We start from the raw sequence: 25,849 nt of genomic DNA, 5'->3' as shown, positions 1-25,849 counted from the left end.
AATCTGCAGGTAAATGGGTGAATATGTAAAATATTATACTAGCTGAGGTAACTCAAATCCAGAAAGGCAAATGCTACACATTCTCATATGTGAATCACACTGTCAGATCACTAGATGTGTGTGTGTGTGTTTAAGTTGAAGTGCCTGTGGAATCCAGGAAACTAGAAAGTGGTCGTTGGTGGGAAGGGGAAGGAAAGCCTTAAAGGAGAGGAATAGTTGAACACAGATAATATGAAGGGGAAAGGGGGGATAATGGGGATGGAGGTTTAAGTGGAAAGAGAAAGGGAGAGTAGGGAAGAGGAGAAGATGGGGCATGGATAACTAACAATAACTATCACTAAGGATATTTAAAGAAGCCCAATGGAACTGCCATTTTATAAGTTTCCTAAATATATACATATGTATGGAGAGATGATAGGTAGGTAGATAGATGATAAGTAGGTAGGTAGGTAGATAGATAGATAGATAGATAGATAGATAGATAGATAGATAGATAGACAGATAAAAATGTTTTATTGGTATTACCTTACATAGGAGGTAATGCTACTTCTAGAGCTTGTCAAAATAAAAGCCTAGTGCCTTTTCTCAAGTTGTTGATCAGGAATATCCCTCCCCACTCTAAGCTGGAATGTTAACTGGCTTGATCTTGTGTAGGCAACTACAGCTATAGTGGCTATTGTTCTGGGTTGCCCACCAGAACTTGATGGTAAGATCCTATTTCTGGGACAGGAGGTGGTTGCACATACCTTTGATCCCAGCACTCAGGAGGCAGAGACAGGTGGGTCTCTGTGTAATTGAGGCCAGCCTGGTCTACAGAGTGAGTTCTAGAACAGGCTCCAAAGATACACAGAGAAACCCTGTCTCACAAAACCAAAAAGATCCTTCTTCTAAAGATACCACTTACTTTGTTCACAAGATATAGAGAAATCAAGCTGTACTAACTAGAAAGCGTTCTCCTTGCTGGTTAGCTTTCACAGAGCAAGAAGGTGTTACAAAGGTCACTGGGGAAAAGCATCAATAACAACCTTACCCAGCTATTAACCCTATGAGTTACAAGAATGACTGCTGTGGCAAAACATGTCTATGGACGCAATAGTGGCAGAGGTATTATGGGGGTAACCACCCAACTGCTAATTGTATATGGGCCATACGCTACAGAGGAAAACACACACCTGATACTGTAAATCTGGCCAAGAAACCATGGTTTGGAAGCTCATAGCCCCCCGGGAGTAAGCCTACTAGTCTTACTTTAATACATGGATATAGTGTCAAACTGGCCCCTAAATTCATATTACTGTACTGGGAGATTAGTATAGTTCTTGGACTTCATAAGAAAAGTTGCTTTGTGCAGTTAGGCAGCAGTTAAGGCAGAATGTGACAGCTGGCCAAAATATAGAACTAAGAGTCTGTGGAGTGCTCAACCACAAATGGGACATCTCCGTCATATTTTTAACTCCCATGGCTATACATCATCAAAGAAGAGGTGGGGAGAAGATTGTAAGGGCCAGAGGTTGAATAAGAACTGAGCAAAACAGTATCTTCTGGACTTGACAGGACCAGCAAACTCATGAACTCACACCAGTTGTGGTTGCCTGTATAAGATCAAGCCAGTCAATATCCTAGCTGAGAAACCACTGACATTTGATGGCTTTTGGGGGAGAGAGAGAAAGTTTTCTTTAAGGTTGTGGTCCCTGGTAGGTTGACTGTGTCAGTGGATGACCCAACAACTATGAGACTATAGATAACCCAAACTGGACTTGGTGAATTATAATTTTAAAAAAGAGAATGCAAAGTTGGAATAAAGTGGTGAAAGAAGGTGGATTGGGGAGGACTTAGGGGAAAGAATAGGTGGGTGAATATGATCAAAATATGTTGCATGTGTTCATGAAATTCTCAAAGAATTAATAAGATACAGTATTTCTATTAATTTATTAAAAGACCACTTAGGAGTCTAGCACATCATGCACCAGATCCTCTATTCTACAGTTTTTTGTTCCTTCCAAGGGGACTCTGTAGATGTAACTAACCGTCTTATTAAATAAGAAACACAGAACCAATGCAAAGAAGAAAGCCAAGAGATCAGAGCTAAGAGCCTTACCCGCCTGCTGCAGCTAGCCAAGAGACCTCTCCAAACAGGAACCTACTTCCTGTGTGTTTGTCTTTTTTTTTTTTTTGGTTTTTCGAGACAGGGTTTCTCTGTGTAGCTTTGCGCCTTTCCTGGGACTCACTTGGTAGCCCAGGCTGGCCTCGAACTCACAGAGATCCACCTGGCTCTTCCTCCCGAGTGCTGGGATTAAAGGAGTGCGCCACCACCGCCCGGCATGTGTTTGTCTTTATATAGTCTTTCTGTTCTGCCTTCTCATTGGTTGTAAACCCAAACACATGACTGCCTCGTCACTGCCTCTATGTACAGACCTCCAGGTCTTCTATGGTTGATATTGAGATTAAAGGCATGTGCCTCCAATGCTGGCTGTATCCTTGACCACACAGAGATCTGCCTAGCTCTTCTACCAAGTGCTGGGATTAAAGGTGTGCGCCACGACGCCCAGCTGTGCTATGGCTTGTTATTAGCTCTGACCCCGGGGCAACTTTATTTATTAACATACAATTAAAATCACATTTCAGTACAAATAAAATACCACCATAGGACTTCCAGCCTACTGGATAATACATTCCCATCTAGAGTGTGTCTTCTCCATTCAGTCTGCTGACCTGTACGACAGTCACCTCTGGCAAACACCCCACAAGACACATCCAGGAGTGTTTTGTGCCCATTTTCTACATATTTCTTAACATAGTCAATTATAGACAAGAGTGTCCATCACAATAAAAGCACAAGCCACCTGGAGCTACCAGAACCTGGAGGAAGCCAGACATTTCTTCCTGGAGCCATCAGAGGATGAAAAGCCTGACCCATCCCTTGAGTTCATGCTTGGTCTCCAAAGCCCTGAATTACTACATTGGTGTTGCTTTAAGGTAGCCTGTCTGTAGGGCTTTTTTTTTTTTTTTTTGTCACTTTAGGTAAAGAAAACAAATACAGGGACTATTCATATCCCCTAGTTGAATTATTTTGCATTACAGATAGGGAAGTAAGAACATCAGCAAGTGATCCATGGTTTATGGAATGTTTACATACAGTGATCATTTTCAGTCCTCACAGTGACTCTGCAGGGTAGCAGTTATAACCCAAGGAGAACAAATGAGGCCAAAGCCTAGCAGCCAGAAGAGCCTTTGTGCAAAGCTCACACTTTTCTCACCAAATCTCTGCCTGTGGCTCAGAGAAGTCTACATTCAGATCAGTCAGTGATGAGAAGTGAATTGGAATGCACACTGCACACTCCAGTGCTCAAACACACCAGGCTTATCTCAACATCAGAACTACTTAACCATACCAAGGCCGGTTCAGTAGAATGGCTTCTAGGCTCGTAATCGAGATTCTGAAGGTAATTTAAAATGGGTATAACTAAACAGAACAGTGGTAAACAGGCAGGTAATTTGAATGAGCAGAGAGCACTGTTTATTTGCTTATGAAATTTGCTTAAAGAGTACTTTAAGATTCTCAGAAGCCAAGAAGATCAATGGCTTTCTGTAGGCAGACTTTTCTTTCCCACACACCAGTTCCCAAATAATCAACACAAAGACTCAATATTAATTATAAATGCTTGGCTAATAGCTCAGGCTTATTACTACCCAGCTCTTACAATCTAAATTAACCCATTTGTACTAAACTACATTCTGCTACACAGCATTACATCTCTGTCATCTTGCATCTCTTATTTTCTCTCTGTGTCTCGCTGGCGACTCCTCTGACTCTACACTTCTCCTTCCCAGTGTCCTTAATCTGGTTTTCCCTTCTAACCTTGTCCTGCCCAGCTATTGACCAGTCAACTTATTTATTAAACTAATCACAGGGTAATTTATATAGTGTACATAGGATTATTCCACAGCAGCTTTCCCAAACCAACTTGGTTTGAGGGACCCTTCATTCCACCGCCATCTTGAAGATGCTTCATTTATGTGCTGCAAAAAGCAGCACGGCAAAGTCCCATTGGTCTTAAATAGTAATGAGCCAATGAGCTAGTTGAGCAAGTAATCAAAAAAACAAGAACAACTGTTCATGCAGCAAACCCCCCAGTTTGCAATTACTTAGCAATTTCAACTCACATTCTGCCTCTAAGGCAGGCTGAGTCTCCCATTCAGAGGCTAATTAGATTAAAATAGTAGCAACACATTAGCTGGGGAGGCTTCAATCATTTGGATGTTGTAGCTTTAATTGTGATCTACACCCAGAAAGAGCCACCCTTTGGCCTCTCTGTTGCCTCTGCAGGCACTGGAGGGGACTGGATTCCTCCTGGTGCTGAAGCTGGGACCCACCAGTCAACCAAGGCTGATCTGTCAGAGGATTCTACTTTGGGACCATTATCCCAGCTGCTACAGAAGTAACAGGAAGGAACAGTAACCTCTTTTACTCTTTATTTTAAGATGTGTTATTATTTTAATAATGTATGTGTATGTATCTCTGTGTGTGTACATGTGCATATGTATGTTGGTATAGTAGAGTTCAGAAGCATCAGATTCCCTGGAGCTGGAGTTATAGGTGGCTGTGAGTCCCCACCCCCACTCCAGTGTAGGTACTGGAATTGAACTCAGGTATTCTGCAAGTCATTGGAATGGGAATGTACTGGTATCTAGATTTGCATTATCAATAATGCTAGTGATACTGAGCACATTTCCATGTGCTTATTGGCCAGTCATGTGTCCTCCTCAATGAGAGTCTGTCCTAGTATTGTACTCATTATTTTTAATTGGAGTGCAAGTTCCATTATTAGAGTTTTTTTTTTTTTTTACATATTCTTCATACAAATCTATCAAACACAACTGCCCTCTGTATTTGTGGGTTCTATGTCTATGGATCCAACCAACCATGGATTGGAAATATTCAATGGAAACCTTGCATGTACTAGCATGTCTAGTTTTTTTTTCTTGTTATCATGCCTTAAGCAACACAACTATGTACATAGCATGTATATCACACTGTAGTTAAATATATGTTTCCTTCTGGTTTGTCTTTCTAATCTTTTGATGGTAGCTTTGCAAATGCAAAGCTAGTATCCTGGATTTTAACAAGGTCCAATTTATCTTTTTTTTTTCCTTTTACACACTATGTTTTGGCTTTGGACCTGAGAAACCATCTTTACCTAACCCAAGACCACAAAACTTTACCTCACCTCTTAGAAGTCTTTGGTCTGTTTTTCACCTGGCACTAACTGTATATTGGGTATGGGATATGAATACACAAACATAGGGTATCCAGTTACTGTAACACCATCCTTTATTCTTTGAATTGCCCTTTTCAATATCAATTTTCTTATATTTGTGGATCTGTATCTGCTCTCTGAATTTTCTATTCAATTGACCTATTTATCTGTCATTACATCAACACCATGTGTTTTGATTGTTGCAGCTTTAAAATAAGTCTTGACATCATGTACTGTTAGTCTTAAAATTTTGTTCTTTTAAAGATATTGGGAGCCAGGAGTGGTGGCATATGCCTTTGATTCCAAAACTCAGGAGGCAGAGGCAAGTGGATCTCTGTGAATTCAAGGCTAGCCTGGTCTACAAAGCTCTTTCTTGGGAGGAAAGTTATTGGGATTAATCTAAATTCTTGTATTTGCATATCAACTGTAGAGTTAATTTGTTAATTCCAACAATATTCAGCAAGAATTTTGACTGGCATTTTGACCTATAAATAAAGAAATGTCACATCTGAATTTACTGAGGTATTCCTTCATTTCTCTCATTGATGTTTTTATGTTGTTTTTGTTGTTGTTTGGTTGGTTAGTTGGTTGGTTGGTTTTGTTTTTTTTAAGACAGGGTTTCTCTGAGTAACAGCCTTAGCTATCCTGGAATTCTCTGTGTAGACTAAGCTAGCCTTGAACTCAAAAGAGATCATCTGCCTCTGCCTTCCCAGTGCTGGAATTAAAGGTGTGTACCACCACTGCCCAGCTGATGTTTACATGCACTTGTATCCTTTGCAATGTTTATTCCTTAATATTTCATACTTTTATACTGTTATATATGGCATTAAAACTTTCAGTCTCTCACTTGCAAGGCTAAGAGAGGAGGATCAAGAATTTAAATCCAGCTGAATTACAGAGTAAGTACAAAGTGGCCTCAGCTATGCGATGGGACCCTTCCTCAAACAAAACAAACTTTGATCTTTGATCACTCACTAATAGTAGATAAACTATGGGCCCTTGATTTGCAGCCTTGACTGACTTGGTACTCCCTACATAAGTCAAGACAGTCCCAAATCCACAGCAAACCTCCTGCCTTAGCCTCCTGAGCACTGGGATTACAGGTGTGCATGGCCACACCCACCTTGTCTCTTATTGTCTAGCTTCCCTCGTTATTTTGTAGTCTTTTTAGTATCTCAGGTGGAAAGGTAAATCCAAACCATGTTGACTGGAAGCAGAAATATCACTTTTTTTTTAAATCCTAATTGAAATTTGGGTGCCTCCCCCAATGTGACTTTATCCTTTGCTTTGCATCTGATTATCTTTTAATTATGTTAAGACTAGGTTCCTGCTACTGCCATTGTCATCACTATTATTATTATTATTATTATTATTATTATTATTATTTGTTGTTGTTGTTGTTGTTGTTGTTGCTTCAAGACAGAGTCTCACTATGTATCTCTGGCTGTCCTGGGACTCACTATGTAGGCCAGGCTAGCCTGGAACTCATAGAAATCCACCTGCCTCTGCTTCCAAAGTACTTGGGATTAAAGCCACTTCACCTGACTACCATGACAACTATTGAACATTGCAAAGAACTGTAATTCCCCATCTGTTGTAACTGCCTCCTGCAACCAGGGAAACACACAGAGACAGCCAAACCAGACTGGAGGGAAGTCATGAACTCTGGACCAACAGCTGTGGAGCTGCTTGAGGGAGCCCCTGGCAATGGGATCAAGATCCATCACTGGTGCATGACCGGGCTTTTTGGAGCCCAGTGCCTATGGTGGGACACCTTGCACAGCCTTGGTGCAAGGAGAGAGGATTGGACCTGCCCCAACTGAAAGTGCCAGGCTCTGCTGACTCCCCATGGGAGGCCTTGCCTTGGGGGAGGTGGGAATGGAGGGTGGGCTAGGGGGAAGGCTTGGGAGCAGAAGGAGGGAGGAGAGGGGGATCTGTGGTTGGTGTGTAAAATGAATGAAAAATTTCTTAATAATACTTAAAAAAAGAACTCTCCTCCCCCGTGTTTGCATTCTTTTCTCAGTTCTTGTCTGTCTAGGTCTGAGTTCTCTCCCTAGAACACATTAAAAAGCCAACACAGCAGCACACAAATGTAATCATACCTGGAGTGGTGGAGACAGGAGCATCCCTGGAGTTCACTGCCCAGCCAGCCTAGCCAAACTGGTGAGTTCCAAGTTCAGTGAGAAACCCTGTCTTTAAAAAAGATGTTAGAGAGTGTTGAAGGCAGGTTGAGAACTGATGTTGCTCTCTACAGGTGCGCACACAGGGCAAACATGAACACACACAAACACATTGTTTTCTCATAGTCTCTGAGTGTCATATTTTCTTTTCTTTCTAGAGGAATTACACAGTCAACAGGCCCTCCTGTGAGAGACCCCACAATCCTGACCTCCTCCAAACTTGGTCATGATTAATTGGAGCAGGATGATACAGCCAAAGCCAATTGTGAGCTCAGGTGAGCATGCTAAGCAGTGATTGTAGAGTGGAGTGGCATTGACTAGGTGACCAGGGTGATCCCCAAATTCATTGTGCAAATCAGAATAGCTAAGCCCCAAAAGACTGGGATCAGTTGATGGGAGTAACGCTTTGGTGGGAAGTTTCCTTATGGTGGGTATGTTCTAATCTTAAAGAGAGATGGCAGCCGTACAACATGGTAAGCATGCCAAATGCTACCCATCTGTGAAGTAAAGAACGAGCAATTTCACTATGTGGATTTCACTAAAGAACTGAAGAGGGAACGCATGGCCTTCACCTCAGGAAATGGCTGCTTGGGGAACCTGAGTATCTTTAAGAAGTCAGGCAAAGTGCCCAGTTTTCTAAGAGTGCAGAGAATGAAGGATTCTTAAGCAATAGGGGCCAGTTGTTGGCAGGTAGCAAGGGTCAGATTCTGCAGAGCAAAACTGGACTTGCTTTGGCTGGAAAGAGTCAGAGAGAAGTTTGTGTGCCATAATGACCCTGCCACAGCTCTCAGCACTGCACTGGGGTGGAAAAGCCAAGAACTGAGCACAGCTGTCACAGCTGGAGCCAGCACTCAGCAGAGTCCGGCAACGAGCCTGGTGTGAAAATCAGCGGCGTGGGTTAGGCAAAGAGCCTGGTGTGAAAATCAGCGTGTGGGTTAGGCAAAGAGCCTGGTGTGAAAATCAACGGCGTGGGTTCGATTCTACTTACAAGGAGAGGACACCAGAGCATTACAAATGAGAAGTAAAGGAATCCAAGGGCACCCCAAAGGTTATAATCTCCAATGCATTACAATACTATGATACTACAGAGGTATTTCTAGCTCTTGTGAAAGATCAAACTACACGCTTTGGAGGAGTCAGCCTCCAAAATAGTCACTTCCCATTCATATCTCCCCCATCTTAATATTATCGTGTACTATAAAATGTCATTCTAAAATTTTGCCATGGTATTATAAGTACAGGGTTGGTGACGATCTGATAATAAAGACTAGTCTCACTAGTGACCTCAAGGAGGCCATCCCCCATTGCCAGCAGAGATAAAACCCAGATTATACACCACTGCTAGACTGGAACTGATTCTCATCTTCCTGTGCAATGAGAACACCAACCACACTGTCATGAGAGGTTTGAAAATAATTCCAATCTCTATGAAGATATTATGCGACAACAAGCAACCAAAAAATAAATGAGATCCAGAGAATAAAAAACACTTGGGGTAGCTGCTGTATTCAGAACTGCCACTTCATTAAACTCACACCAGTCTGTTCAAGCTGACCATTCAGGTACACCCACCAATGTGGCCAGAGCACTCAGTATCTTCTGTCACTCTGTAGGAAACCGAGGGCAGTAACTGACAGACTCATGTCCTAGGGTGGGAGATCACTCCTTTTAGAAACTACATTGAGTACTGGAGAGATGGCTCAGCCTTTAAAGGGTGGCCTCACAACCCAAATGTTAAGAAATGACATTGATTCGGTGATGGAGAGATGTTTCTTCTGTAAAGTGCTCACCATGCAAGCATGAGTTAGAACCCAGAACCCTCTAAAAAAGCTGGGCAGGATGACAGTGTTAGGGTAACAGAAACAAGATCATCCCTGAGGTTCACCAGCCAGCCACCCTAATCTAACTGGTGAGCACCAGGCCGGTGAGAGACTCTGTTACCCCTCATCCCAAAAAGTAGACAGAGCATGATGAACAACAGTGGAGGCTGCCCTCTGGCCTCCACACATATATGCAGGCATCAAAAATCATATCACAATCATATAGAAATCTATAAACATGGAAATGCAATCACTGTATATTACTAAATGAAAATACTACCATGCTGGGTGATGGTTCAGTGGAATAAAGGTTTTAAAACAAACACTAAGATAGCCCAGTGTGGTGATGTACATCTTTAATCTCAGCACTCAGGAGGCAGAGGCAGGTAGATTTCTGTGAGTTTGAGACCAGTCTGGTCTACAAAGAGAATTCCAGGACAGTTAGAGCTATGTAGAAAGACCATGTCTCAAAAATTAAAGAAAGAAAGAAAAAAAAAAAAACACTGAGAAAATCTTGAATTTAAACATTCAACAGGAAAAAAAAAAGAAGTGCAGGGCATGCTAACATTCGTCAATGTGTTTCCAAAATGGTATTGTACTAACATCCAGAGCACCCTATCACAAGCCATATAATGACATCTGCTGCCATAACAACAGACACACTGGCAAGAAGGAGCCAGACATAAATAACTGAAGGAAGTAACAAGCTTGTGGTCCAGCAGGCGGGGAAGAAACACTGGAGGTCAGCATGCTGGGAAGCACCTCACCCCAGTGTCCTCTGGTGCTGGCAGATGACCTCCCAGTAGCTTTGCTGTGTCACTCACACATTGATAAACACTGGTAATGGGACTGCTTGAGAGAAACAGTTCTCTGAGGAATTTGTCTGGCTTTTAAGTGTGGCTCCATTACAGGATTACATGGCGCCACCAAGTCCAATACCCAAGAAGAGAGAATGGAAATGGGACCCAGGCTGCTCAAGCAAAATGACAAGGGAGATGGTTCTGATTCTGTGGCAGCAGATAACATTTTCTCCTCCCAAAGAACCACAAAGCGTTTTAAAAAGCAAATGGAATAAAGATGTGGGTGAGAGTTTCCTCCCTGGGAAAAGCAGATGGGAAGGAAGAAAATGGAAAGCAGGTGAATCGTCAAAGAAAAGGCAGTCCAGTGAAAAACATCAAAATGCAAGCACTAATTATATGCCAGTCTTCAGGAAATGAGAGATAGATAACAAACCAGAAAAACAGTAATTTAGTGAAGGTTGAGCAACTGATTCTTTCCCCAAAGGCAATGAAAGAGAGAAGCAAGCATCTTTGAATGCTGGCAATTATGCAGATGGTAGAAAGAAGAAAGACTGAATTTTATTCCCACATAACAAGGGACAGGATTAGGAAGACAAAGCAATTTGAAGTGTTTACAGTTTCGAGATAGACCACATCTCAGGAAGCATTCAGAACTCATTATCTGAGCTGTGAAAAATTACCCTCAGAAATTACTGAAATTAATCAAGTAGTTAAACATTTATTTAAAACAAGCTTAGAAGTTAGAGGAGAAAGGTCAGTTGAGACGAGACAAGCAGAGCTGAGTCCACGTGTTTCTGCCTGTGAAATGTACCGTGCTTGCTTAGGAGCAAAGGTTCATGTGCAAGTGAGGCGTGTGGAACCCTCATTCCCTTCGGGACTCCAGCCTGCACTTGGGAAAACAGCTGCTGTTGTCAGCAGTCCTTGCAAAGAGCAGCTGATGCAACCCTTAAATGACCTGGGGCCCTTGACCCTCCATGACGTTGGTGCCCAGTTTGAGTGTTTGGGCAACGTTGGAAATTAAACACAGCCCCAAGTTATTCATCCCTCAGTTGCCAAGGTCTAGACTCCAATGTCCGGATAGTTTGCCTCTTCTCACACCCTTTACGCCAAAGGGTAAGCAAACAGGAGAACGTTTCTGAACCGACAAAAAGAGGCTCTGCTGTGTCACTTTAACAGCAAGGAAAATCAGCTACTGGGAGACAGGCACCCAAGAGCAACTTCTCCCTGAGATTCCTAATGAGACCCTCTGTGAGGGGGTAGAAGAAAGACTCAACAGGAAGCTCTTCCTCCCACGTTATACCAAAATGAGGACACCTAAAACTGTCCCGTGGTCAAGAGGAAGAAGCTGTAAGGACAATGCCATGCCCTGTTTTTGTCAAATCACCTTAGCACAAGAACCCACCACTGGTCCCTTTTCTTAGAATTTTTTGTGGTGTGTGTGTGTGTGTGTGTGTGTGTGTGTGTGTGTGTGTGTGTGTGTTTCCAATACTGAGAATTGAATTTAGGCCCTTGCACATACTAAGGAAGCAGGCTTCCACTAAGTTCTACCCCTCATCCTAGACCAGTATTTTCACAAGGGAAAGAAATTAAGTTACTTTTCAAAGCTGTCCCTTTAGCATCCTTTGGTTACCCTAGAATTTAATTTATATCTTCAAGTTGCATGAAACTCTGAAGGTCCTATTTGGGGAAATGAAGGAAAAATATACAAAAGCTTCAGAACCAGGAATGTCTCTGTTCAAATGCAGACTTTGTCATTTACTATCAGTGTGATCTTATTTGCCAGACCTCAGTTTCATCATTTGCAAGATGAAATCTGCCTTCTGCAAAGACTTGATGCAATGGCTTACATGAGCTAATGTGTTTAGCATTGTGGCTAAATTTCTGAGCATCATGGCTCAGAAAACACCCAATAAACAGTAGCCTGTGCTATTAACTCTCATTATTGTTAAACAAGCAAGAATTTTGTAACTAAATTGTTCCCTAAATGTTGTTCATTTTAAACCCTGATGTGAGAGTTAATATGACTCACACTATGTACCCTCTGTGCCATGTGAAAAATGCAAGGTTAAACCTATGGTGGAGTCAGAACAGAGTCAGCATTAAAAACATTATATAGAGGCTGGGGTTGTAGCTTAGTTGGTAGAGTGCTTGCCTGATACACACAAAGCCATAGGTTCAGTCCCCGTCTCTGCATAAAACCGGACATGGTGTAGGCAGTGGTAGTGCATGCCTTTAATCCCAACACTTGGGAGGCAGAAGCAGGAAGATCTCTGTGAGTTCAAGGCCAGCCAGGGCTACAGAGAGAAACCCTGTCTCAAAAAACAAATAAACAAACAAAAAACAGGCACGGTAGCACACAGTTACTCCCAACATCCTCGACTGCATAGGCAGTTCAAGGCAAACCTAGAATACATGGGACCCTGTCTCAAAAGGTAAGGAAAAGGAGAGAGAAAGGAAGGAGGGACATTACATTCAAATATTAAGAAGAAAAATTAAAATTTTCCTTTCTAATTAAGTTGGGGGTTCCTCTCAGCAAGTACTGCCATTCCCAGTTGAATGAGACACTGGCATTCTCCCTGATACCCAGTATGACAATGTTGGTGTTCTTAGATTCTATAGTGTCTAGAAGCTCAGATGATGATGGTACAATATAAATTCCCAAGAAGAGCACATTTGTGAAGAACATCAGTACTTCAAATAATATTCATCCCAGTAAGGGAAGGTGTGTCTTCACAGAGCTTGCTCTAAGCTCATCATTCATTGTAAATTTATGCCTCACACTTAGAGCTGGGGGCTAGCAGTGGAAAACAGAGGTGCTATCACTATTTTAAGCATAGAGAAAATGGAGAATCAAGACACTGACCCAGAACTAATCCTTTGGGAGTATCTTCCATGCAAATTGGGGTTCCTTGGCTTTGCACTCAGAACCTCATCTCATATTATAAATCTGCACTAGAAAAAAACACATGTCTTTCCATGCCTTCTGCCTCCCCCCAAAGGATGGGCTGCATCAAGCCCATCCTTTTGACCCAGTTTTCAAGAAGAGCAACGATGCTGTGTGCTAACTCCCACCTTCAAACAGTTGAGAATGCATCAAATCACAGCAACCCAAGTCACAGCCAGAAATGTAGGGGGAAGAAGCACCTCGCTGGAGAGGGAAATGGATGCTGACTGTCAGCCCATCGTATTGTCCAGGGCTAGGGCAGCACAAGGCTTGGAGGCTGAAGGGCTAAATGTGACCAGTGGATCTGTCACTTGCTAATGGCTGTGTGATCGCAGTAAATGCTCTTTATTGTTCCACATTAGACAAAGAGGTTGGACCACACCCTTTCTGAGAACTTTGCCAAAAAAAAAATATACCTTCCTGTAAGAGGTACAATAAGGTTAATGGGAGACATCTCTCAAATGTGCCCATTTCATCTTTGTGGTCATTGTCCTTTTCCTGGTGGGTTATTCCACCAAAGTGGCAATAAAATTGAGGCTGTTTTCATTACCTAGAGGACTAACCAACCTCAGCACTTTAAGGTGCACTGGAGATGGATGCAGTTAGAAGCAGGACTGTAGTCGAACAAGCTCTGCAGTCCTCCGGCACCACATCTAAATCTCTGAGAGTATGAGTGGCTGCCCTGTGTAGTCGGAAGTTTTTCTGTGCCCTGTTTTTGAAAGCCACTCTTGTGAACATTACTGGGCTGAAAAACCTCTTTCACTGCTTATAGGTGCTTCATGAAGGCTTAAACATCCTAAGAAATTCCTTCTCTAAAATAAATGTTAGAAATTCTAGACTAGAGAGATGACTCAGTGGACATGCGTGGCACACAAGCCTGACAACCTGAAGTTGGATCCCCAGAACCCAGTTTGCAAGAAAAGCAGAAAGATGCTGTATGCTAAATGCAAACAGAGTAGTGTATGCATCCACAAACCTAGCAGTCCTACAGGTCTCCTGGTCAGCTTCCCTAATGTATGCAGTAATGAAAAAGACAGACCTTGTTAAACAGTGTGGAACCCATGGTTGTCCTCTCACCTATACACACATGCTATGGCATGTGCATGCCCCTCACATACACGGGGTGGGGGTGGGGGGTTAAATCTTAAAGTAAAGCCTCTCGAACTTCAGACTTCATTATTAACATAGGGATCTTGTCATGCAGGTAATGGATCAATAGGTCTGAGACTCTTCAGATCTAACAGACTCAGAATGGCTGTAGCTTCAAGGACCACCCTTTGAGGAGCAATGCCTAAGCTGTCTGTACCACACCCTTGGCCCAGCCTTATCCCAAGTACAAAGAACTAAGGCAGAATATCTTAAGTTGAGGATTCTGACATAGACAATCAGTGTGACGCTCAGACACACATATCCCCAGGGCCTGGCTCTGCAGTTTCCTCCCTCCTATGTTATCCCTATTTCCTGACCCCCTCCTGAAACTAGAGCTCTGGGTTTGTGTTTAAATTTCTTCAATTATTAACAAAGAAATATATCTACACATGGAAATATAATCTAGTCCAGTCACTATGGAAATCAGTATGAAGATTCCCCAAAAAACTAAAAACAGATCTACTATACAACCCTAAAGGACTTCACATCAGCATACCACAGAGACAACTGATCATCCATGTTTATTGCTGCTATGAATTAGAGGCTAAGTATAGAAGCATCTATCAACAGACGAATGGATAAAGAAAAAACAGTGGTGTTTTGTTCAGCCATAAATAAGAATGAAATTACATAATTCCTTGAAAAGTGGATGCAACTGGAAATCATCATATTAAGCTAAATAAGCCAGACTCAAAAAGACAAATATCATGTGTTTCTCTAACACGTGGACCCTAGGCTTTACATGGACACACACACACACACACACACACACACACACACACACACGACGTGGAAGCAAAAGGAAGGTGAAGAAAGGAAGGAGAGTAGGAAGAGGGGAGGAGGGAGAAAGAGTAGAGAGAGGTACAGGGCATTCATATACTAATATTATATTATATAATTATTACATATAAGTTAATATAAGACTTTATGTACTTGGAAGGAATTGTCTTTGTGAAACCCACTACTATGTAGGAGCAGTAGACCAGTAAATAAAGACATCCACAGCGAAATCTCTGCCTGTGCTGCAGGTATTCCAGCAGAAGCTTTAGAGTGATACTCTGTTCCTCCTCCTAATCGAGCACCACCATCAGTTCTGTTCCACTAACACCTTGGCCCATCTGCTGTGATGGAGCAGATCGCTCACTAGTGCCTCCCTGGTTTCTCTACCTCGGGAGATCTGCCATTCACTCTTGAAGAGTAGCAGTCCTGATGGGAAACTTTAAGCTTGCCAGTTCTTATGATCTGGCAAAATAAATGATGGCAAAAAAGAGAAGTCAGTGGGTAACAGAAATGAAGGCATCAACCAAATCATCCAAAAGGTGGTCACAAAGTAAGAACAAGATGCTCTTGGAAACGTGTTGTAAAAAGACAAAGAAATTAAATAGCCTAATGATTTATTTATATATGGAATACCATACAGCTTTTGAATACTTTGTTTAGTTGTTTTGTTTTTAGATTGATTTATTTCTGCTTGGTAGGGTATGTACCCACAGACACCAGAAGAGGGCATCTGATCCCCTGGAGCTGGAAATACAGGCTATTGTGAGCCACCCAGTGTGAGTTCTGGGAATCAACTTGGACTTTCAGGAGCAGCAAGTGCTCTTCACCACTGAGCCACCACTCCAGCCCCCTTGATGACAAACGAAGAAGTAAAACTATCAGGGTTTGCAGATTTCCATGTAGAAAATCCTAAGGAAAATACTGATTAAAAATGATTAGAAGAGACCAGGCAGTAGTGGCCCACTCCCAGCACTCAGGAGGCAAAGGCAGGCGGATCTCTGTGAGTTCGAGGCCAGCCTGCTCTATAGAGGGAGTTCCAGGACAGCCAGGGCTACACAAAGCAATCCTGTCCAAAAAAAAACAAAACAGCAAAATGATTAGAAGTAATGAGCAAGTCCAGCAAGATTGCAGAATACTAAATCAATAACAAAAATATTTATTGCTAAACACTAGAAATGAATATTAGAGAAGAGAGTGTATGATTCCAGAGAATGTTCTGCATGGGTAAATCCACAGAACCAAAAAGCAAGTCGATAGCATCCAGGGACTGATAGCAGGAGAAATGGAGTGACTGCTGATGGATATGGGGGGGTCTCAGTTGAGAAATGGAAATATATGAAAACCAGATAGTGAGAAGGCCCGCATGCCTTGTGAATGCACTGAGGTTCTGATCACACTGTCAAGGTGACTTTTGTTATGTAAAAATTATATTTCAATTATTCTTCTTCTCCAAAAATAAATTGCAAATTAAGCCATAGAAACAAAAATAGATAAATGTGTTGAACTTTTTTTAAAATTGAATTTGTAATTTAAGTTATATGCCAGCTATTTCTGCCTTCTGTATCTGGCACCTCCTGTTTTTATTTTTGAATCTGCTCACTCTGTGGTCCGAGCAGCCACCCCTCCTCATACTTCCTGAGTTGACCATCCTTGCTCTGCCTTGTTCTGTTCTCTCAGGGCTCCCTAGGCAGTGTCAAATCACCTTTGGGAATGCTACATGCCTTGTTACTTAATTTGAGCTTTGTATATTGTGGTATTTTATTTAAAGACAGATTCTCATGGCCTGAGGAGAAGGCTTAGCTGGTGAAGTGTTTGTTTACAAACATAAGGACATGAATTTGATGCCCAGAATCGTGAAAAAAAAAGCCAAGGGTGATTGTCTGTGCTTGTAATCCCTGCAACTGGGCAGCAGGAAGGTGCAGGTAGATCCTTGAGGCTGGCTGGTCAGCATAACCTAGTTGGGTGAGTTCCAGGATAGTTGAAAGACCCTGCCCAACAATAAAAAAGGCAGACAGTACTTGTATAAATGACATATGAGGTTGTCCTCTGGCCTACACACACACATGCTTGTATACACACATTTACACACCCGCACTAACATACAACTCAACTAATTGATAGAAATTATAAAAATATATTCTCTTTTTAGTCTTCTTTCTAACAAAAAGCAACTGTATTCTTACTCATCTTACAATGATTCCATATATATACACCCCTGACCTTGAAGTTAAACTGTCCTATCTTTAACTGACCACAGGGGCGTTCATAGCCACTCCCCAGCACTTCATACACTTTATAGACACAACCATGGTCATAGCCTTCCATTGCCCATTTCCATTATGAAAACAGCCCAGTTCTCACAACTTCCTAGAGTCCAGAACGTATTTCACCTTTAGTAGGTCTCTCTGAGGCTGCTGCCACTGCCATTCCCACATACTGGTGAGGAAAGTGAGCCTTAGCAGAGTGGCAGTCCCAGGGCTTGGGCCCAGGTCACTTCCATTATCCTTGTCATTGAGACTTGAAATCTCTGGAGAAACATCAGTTCTTCCCTGTTCTGTTTTTTTTCCCACCAGCCATGAAGATCTGCACTGTGAGGTTGAGGACTGAGCTGACAGACACTGACCACCAATGGGGTCTTCCTTTAATTCTTCCATGGTGATGTCTTACCAGTTGACCTTTCCATTTCCATGGTTCTCAGACTTTAGCATCCCCAGAATATTTTGATGGCTTGATAAAATACAAATAATGGGCTTCATTCCACATCTGACTTAGTAGGTCTGGAGTGGAACCAGAGCATGTGTACTTCTGAGGAGTTCCCAAATGATGTGGATAATAACCAGTCCTGAGACCTCACATTGAGGACCAGTGGTCCAAGCCCTCTTGACTGGGCCTGGCCCTGCATGCAGTACTTTACTTCATTTACCCAAAGGCAAACTGGTAACCTCCACTTTTCTTCCTAACCAGATTATGAGTATGAAGCCAAAGTGCCTACTTTCTTTGTCTTTGCCTCATAGTTTACTCAACGTAGATAGCCCTAGAAGGCGAAACGCACCACAGACTTGCCAGAACACTCACCCTGAGCCTTGCCCTGCAAGTAGCTAACACTGTGCCTTTGGCACACTCCTCAGCCTCTCCAAGGTCAGCTGCCACCTCTGAAAACGGAGATGTTAGGAACGGCTGCTTTGTAGGGCTAGTGTGATCATTAAGTGACACAAGAAATGGCGGGACTTCACACAATCAAGTAGACACTGGTTCTCCATCAAATACTTGCTGTTCCTGTGACTGCATCCTGTTCTTTTCCATGACTGTAGTGTGTCCCTCTGGATCTTTATGCACAAAATTCCCTTTGCAAAATATCTGTTTTCCTTATCACTAAACCATTCTTTTTATCCTATTACACACTGCAACAATAACTGCATGACACAATTTGAAAAAAAAAGAAAAAAGAAAAGAAGGAAGGAAGGGAAAGAAAGAAAGAAAGAAAGAAAGAAAGAAAGAAAGAAAGAAAGAAAGAAAGAAAGAAAGAAAGAAAGAAAGGAAGGAAGAAAGAAAGAAAGAAAGAAAGAAAGAGACTTTGTTCATGAGATTGTCCAATGTAGAGATAGCAGACCAGGTCCCAAGCTGCCTCTTTATGATACAGCTGAAGAATACTCTTGAGACAGAGAAGCAGTGTGATTTAAGGTTTGGGGAGATGGATCACTAATTAAAATGTTCTACAGCTGGATCTTATGGAGGCATTTTTTTAATTGAGGTTCCCTCCTCTCTAATGACTCTAGCTTGTGTCATTGACATAAAACTACCCAGCACACTGCTCAAATGAAAAGAACAATTGATCAACTGATCATAGGGTGCCCAGCCCCAGTTGATACATCTACAAAGCAATCCCTACACCTATGGCTTTGGAAACATTGCAGAAGAGGGGGCAAAAAGATTGTGAGATCCAGAATACCAGTATATCCACCATAGAATAGTGTCCTCTATACATGACAGGGAGCTGCACACACGGAAGTTTAACAATATGCTCACCTAAACAAGGCCTGCACAAAGGCAACACCAGCTTATATCCCAATATAGATATGGAAAATCTCACAAGCCCCACACTTACCCACCCCTAGATGGAGAGCTACGAGCAATGAATGGCTGCTAAAGGGGCAAGAATCAGTCTTCTCCAGGGATGATCATCCCATTCAATGATTGATCCCAAGTGGTCAGCGCTAAAAACATATACACATGAGCAACACTCAGTGGACTCAGCAGGATACCCACGTAATAATAATTAAAAAATAGGTCATGAAGTTGAGAGGGAATGGGGGGACACAGGAGGAGTTGAAGGAGAAGAGGGGGGATGGAAAAGATATAATTACAGTATTCAAGTATAAAATTCTCAAAAATAATAATAAAATAAATATTTTTAAAGGGTACTCACTGCTTGTGCAGAGGTCTGTACCTCCCAGGGATCCAGAGACAGGATCGAGTCAGAAAGATAAATGTCACCTCTTTAATGGAGTTGGGGTCCTTCTGAAGGATTCCTCCTTGGGGAGGGGTCATTAAGCACATGCTCCACTGTTCCTCCCGGTAGCTCTTTGCCATGTCCTGGACAGGACGGCCTCCCAGTGTTTGGCTGTTCTTCATGGTCTTGGTTTCTCCCTCCACAACAGAGCATCAGCACTTCAATCCCAGCTCAGGCTCTGCCTTCTAGAAGACCTGGGTCATGACAGTGATTTTACTTTCTCAGTTTGTAAAACGTGTAGAAATGGCTCATTGGGTCATGAAGGAAATGGTTAGCATAATAACATAAACTATAGCTCACAAAAGCATCCAAACATAAACAATGAGCTGGGAGCTCCTGTGAATCCAGAACATGAGTCTGTGTGGGTCAAATAAGTATTCATTTCACATAAGAAACAAAAAGAAAATTTGAGGCAGATGTGTGTCTTAGTTCCTAGTATGTGGTTTTGGGGAGACTTTATCTAACTTTTGTCTCACACACCACACAAACACACACACACACACACACACACACACACACACACACACACACACACCGAGAGAGAGAGAGAGAGAGAGAGAGAGAGAGAGAGAGAGAGAGAGAGAGAGAGAGAGAGAGAGAGACTCTATTAAAACAATTGAGCTTTTCTGAGCTGGCTGGTGGTGGCACACACCTTTAATCCCAGCACTCAGAAGGCAGAGGCAGGCGGATCTCTGTGAGTTAGAGGCCAGCCTGGGCTACAGAGTGAGATTCAGGAAAGGTGCAAAGCTACACAAAGAAACCCTCTCTCAAAAAAAGGAGGGAGGGGTTTCTAAAGCAAGTGCAAAAGAAAGGTTTGCACTATGTAGTGTTGCTAAAACCTTGGTGACATCATGCAAACTTCCACTTGTTTTGCTGCAGGAATCTTATAAAATCCACTCAAATTTACGCACATTATGTCTAAGCTATTCACAAAATTTCCTTTTTAAAACATTTCTATTGTCATCATATAAAGTGCAATGATTTGAAATGTGGGAAGACCATTTTTACTATATATGTGTAAACAGGTATTTTATCTTGAAGATGGGCAAAAATGCCTGTGTCCAATGTATGAATCAACTTTCAGTATACATGGTGCAACATACCACACTAGTACCAGCTTTGTAAAGAACAACACAACAGGATTTCTTTTGTAGTGTGGCACATAGAATAGGTATCTTCTGAGATCAATGCAATGTGGAAAGAGATGGGGTAGACACAACAGCCCCTTTATACCCTTGCTTCTAAGAACATTTTGGGAAATGCTAAGGTACTTGAAGGAGGGAGAAATACCAACAGTGTGGTTATTGTTGATTACCAAGACGCTGTGCTTCGGGAAAATGATTTGTGCACATTTGATTAAACAGCCAGGGAGAAATATTGGCACAGTGGCTGAAACCTATGGTACCACCTACTCCAGAGGCTGAGGTAACAGGATTGGGAATTCATAGTTATCCTGGGCAACACAGTGTGAGCCCTTATCAAAGGGAAAAAGAAAAGAAAAGCTGGAGAGATTTGATATAGCTGGACTGGACGCTGATGGAATGTTTGTTCCATGCTCAGCACAAGGGGGCGCTCACTGCCAGGTAAGTCAAAGAAGCTACGTGGGGCCATCCCTCAGCACCTAGCTGGCCTCCCAGGATAAGCAATAGCTGATAGCAAGGGTCTTAATTAGCATTTGGGAGAACGAATAAAACTGCATGTAAGTAATCCGATTGCATACAATTTGTCCTCAGTGTGTGGCATCAAGAAAAGCAAGCAGAACACACAGGGCCACCATTTTCGCTAAGTGAATTCAGACGGGTGTGCAGGTGAAGACTGCGCAGATGAAGCTTGCAATAAAGGATGGTAAGTTCAGAAAAGGCTGTATTGTTGACTGTAGGAAATTTGCTCAAGTGGCAACTTACAGCAAAAATGTTCAGTATTTTGAAAGTCCTGATAAATCAATAACTTCAGGCCCCAACTATTACCAATAGTTTGCCTATCCAGATCTGCTCAGGTAGACAAAATATACTGCAAACAGTTCAGTCCTCTAAAGTGAGAGCTTCCCTGGGGATAGATGGTTTCCTTTGCTGTTTGGCAAATGGATCAATGGTACATTGTGGAGCATATTTAACATTAGTGTCCAAATATTGCAACAAATCATGAACAAAGTATATCCAGGGATAGACACAAACCAAGAACAGATTAGGTCAAGCGTGGTAGCTCACACCAGTAAACTAAGCACTAGGAAGGCAGAAGCAAGAACAGTTCTGCAATTTCAAGGCCAGGCTGTCTAGAAGGTGAGTTCCAGACCAGCCAATGGAACCTTGTCTCAAAAAACAGATGGATAGATGATAGATAGATAGATAGATGATAGACAGATAAATGATGATAGATAGATGATAGACAGATAAATGATGATGATGATGATGATAGATAGATAGATAGATAGATAAGGCCCTCACCCATTCACCCTGCTTCTCAAGCTTCAATAGCCCAACATTCAGCTTTTGAGCAGGATTCCATCAACACCATAACTATCAGGATGCCAGGAGATGCCATAAGGAGAAATCTTGCCTAGGTTTATATATATATATATATATATATATATATATATATATATATACATTTATTTCAATTAAAATATTTTTATTTTAAAATTTTTTCATTTTACATACCAACCACAGTTCCCCCTTCCTCCCCACCTCCTACTCCCCATCCACTCCTCAGAGAGGGTAAGTCAACAAAGTCTGGCACACCAAGTTGAGATAGGACCAAGTCCCTCCCACCTACATCAAGACTGAACAAGATATCCCACCATAAGGATTGCCTAGGTCTCTTAAAAGTCACCAAATGCCTGTCATTCACAAGTGCTGATTTGTTCTAAAATACAACAAATAAGAAAACAAAAGGGGACCCTTCCCTAGTCACTTGCTTTGTAGCCAGATATGTTGTACTTTCACAGAATATTGCAAAAACATTAACCTTGCCTCCAGCATGAATCATATGTCCCCATCCCAGCTTTGTGTTCATTTGATTTACCAGTTTTAGGATGGTCCAAACATGATCATATTTAGTAGAAACCTATAACTTCAATATGTGTCTGCAGAACCACATTTTTTTTTACTTACCAATTATAACGTGCTTAGCAGGTCATGACTCCACCATAACTCGAGGAATAGCTGCATATTCTTTTATTAACAGGCACTTTATTTAAATTGTGGTAGATCTTTTCAATGTTCCTGAAATTGTCTGAGTGTGCCCCACAAACCATTAAGTGTCATGCACATAGAAAATAATTCTGGTAATACTAGTTGGGGGAGGTGATGTAATTGGGGGACATGCTTATCTCCTAGCTTTTCTTGGCCTTGAGCGGGGAGGCTAGAATATTTGCAGTCTTTTTTTTAAAATATTTTTTATTTATTTTTTGAGCATTGGTGTTTTGTCTGCATGTGTGTCAGTGTGAGGGTACCAGATTCCCTGAAACTGGAGTTACAGACAGTTGTGAGCTGCCATGTAGGTGCTGGGAATAGAACCTGGGTCCTCTGGAAGAGCAGCCAATGCTCTTAACCACTGAGCCATCTCTACAGCCCCCCAATATTTATAGTCCTGAACATAGAATCTATATGGTGAAATTCCATACAAATATGTAGCTAAGGCTTGGAGAACAGTGACAGCTATCAGACAGAGGAAAATGTCTCTGTTCAGCTGAGATGTCTCCTGGCAAACAGGAAGTTTTGGCTGATGGTGCAGCTATCCAGTATCACAGCGTTTTCTCTTTTTCCCCTGGAAACTCTCCCTAAGAAATACATTTATGACACAGAATAGTATGCACACATACATTGATATGTATGTATGTATGTACACACACATAAGAGAAACAAAAGTTGCCCAAATCAGAACTTTTCTTTCACTTTCAAGTGTGCTTTGATGTTTTCTCCTATCTTTCCTTCTGTTCATTTTTGGTAGAAATGGCTCAGCAGTTAAAAGCATTTGCTGCTCTTGCAGAGGACCAGAGTTCAGTTCCCAACACCTACATGGCAGCATACAACGATCTGTAACTCCAGTTCCAGGGTATCTGACAGCCTCTTCCGCCTCCACAGGCATCAGACATGCATACAATGCAAGACATATATGCAAGCAAATATCCATACACCTAAAATAAAATAAACAAATCTTTTAAAGAAATATCGCTCACATGGAGAATAGACCAGAGGGTAGGAGGGCAGTTCTACATCTTGACTGACTGTGGCAGGAATGGCTATACAAATGTGTGCACGAGAGGAAATCTCTCTCTCTCTCTCTCTCTCTCTCTCTCTCTCTCTCTCTCTCTCTCTCTCTCTCTCTCTCTCTCACACACACACACACACACACACACACACACACACACACACACACACACCAGTGCGTACATATTGAAGCTCATAATGTCCAGGTAAAGTTGTGAGTCTATACCAGTATCAGGTCAGTTTCCTGAGACTGAAAATGCACTACACTTATGGAATGTGTTGATGAGTGGTGAGGGTGGGGTGGGGTGGGGTGGTGCTCAGGAGTGATGCCCTGTTGGCTTCTGCTTCTCCTCCTCCTCCTCCTCCCCCTCCTCCTCCTCTTCCTCCTCCTCATTCTTCTTATTCTTCTTGTCTGAAGCAAACCTGAAGTTTACTAAAAAATAGTCTTCTGGGGCTGGAGAAAGAGCTCAACAGTTAAGGACTTATTTTCTTCCACAGTACTCTGGTTGAAGTCCCAGCAACTACTTGGTGGTTTATAACCATCTGTAACTCCAGTTCCAGGGGGTCTGATGGCCCTCTTCTGACCCCCACAGATGACACCAAGCACACATGGTACACAGATATACATGCAAGCAAAAGCATTCACACATTTAAAAGATGAGTAAATCTAATAGAAGATTTAAAGAAATAGTTTTAATACAAATTTACACCTAAGCATTAGGGGAGAAAGACTGCTTCGGGGGGGGGGGATATGGGTGAGGGCTTCAAAAAAAAGACAAAATCCTTCTGCACTATTTTTACAGTTTCTCATGCATTTACATTTTGGGGGTTTTAGGGGTTTTTCTCTTTTTTTTGTTGTTGTGTTGTGTTTTGATTTTTTTTTTTTTTGAGAAAATTATTCTCTATTAGGTAGCCCTGACTATCCTGGAACTCACTATGTAGAGCAGATTGGCCTCAAACGCACAGAGATCCGCCTGTCTCTGCCTCCCCAGTGTTGGGATGAAAGGCGTGCGCCACCACACCCAGCTTTGTAGTGTTTTTTGTTGTTGTTACTTGACATATTACTGTACTCTGAAGTTTTTCTGTGTCCTGCCTGGCCCATAGTCACAACAAATCTCTCCCACTAGTGTCCCAAAGTTGCTTAGTCCCAAGTAAACACACAGAGGCTTATACTATTTACAAACTGGATGGCCTATGGCTCAAGCTTCTCACTAGCTAGCTCTTATAACTGCACACATTTCTATTTATCTATAAGTTGCCACATGGCTTCGTGGCTTACCAGTACCTTCACATCTTGCTTCTCCTGGCGTTGGCTCGCAGCATCTCCTCTGCCTCTCCTTTCCTCTTCCTCTCTCTCTAGTTGGAATGTACCATCTAACCTTATTCTGCCTCACCATGCCAAACAGCTTTATTTATCAACCAATCACAGCAACACATATGCACAGCATACATAAAGACCTCCCACAGCATATTATTATTTATTTTGATTTTGCAGGTTTGTTTGCTTGTTTTTAGACAGAGTCTTATTAGGTGGCCCAAGGTTTCCCTCAAACTCTAGATCATACACACACATCATGGTGCCCCATGAGTAGACACCACATGTAGCACTTTTTTTTTTATTTTTACAGTGTTGCTTAATACCACTTAGACTGACACCACAAAGTCACAACACACAGGTTAACTCAAAATTCATTTCACCAAGGCTGGAGTCTGGATGCTGGACTAACAGCAAGTGTGACTGCATGAACTGACTTCACACCAGCCAGCACTGCAGCCACTTGAACTCTATAACTTCAGTTCTGTTTGCTCCAATGAAGTTCTTGTTTTCCTCCCTACTTGTGTACCTGCCTCTCGACAACCCTGGCCCATCCCACCCTCTTTTGTATTAATGTATAACAACACTGCATAATTATGACATTTACACGCACATACTAATTGTAAAAGGGTGGAATTCTCTTTCTATCCCTCAAGACTTGGCACAATTCAATGGTGTCCTCAGTTGACCTGAGTCTGTGAAAGGCTAGTAGAAAGGCAAGCTCACATGACTTTCTCAGTCTTTGGAGATGTGTATTTTAAGCAAGCTCTCCAGAGATTATGCACATGGATTTATTGGGAAGCCTGGAAAAGTTTGCTAATGCAGGATGCATGAAAACATGAGATGCCAACTGAAATGGCCACAGGAAGCTAATTTTATAAGTGC

This window comes from Peromyscus leucopus, chromosome 5, assembly GCF_004664715.2.
Source record: "Peromyscus leucopus breed LL Stock chromosome 5, UCI_PerLeu_2.1, whole genome shotgun sequence".
NCBI classification, from domain to species: Eukaryota; Metazoa; Chordata; class Mammalia; order Rodentia; family Cricetidae; genus Peromyscus; species Peromyscus leucopus.
Note: the sequence above shows the minus strand (reverse complement) of the source record.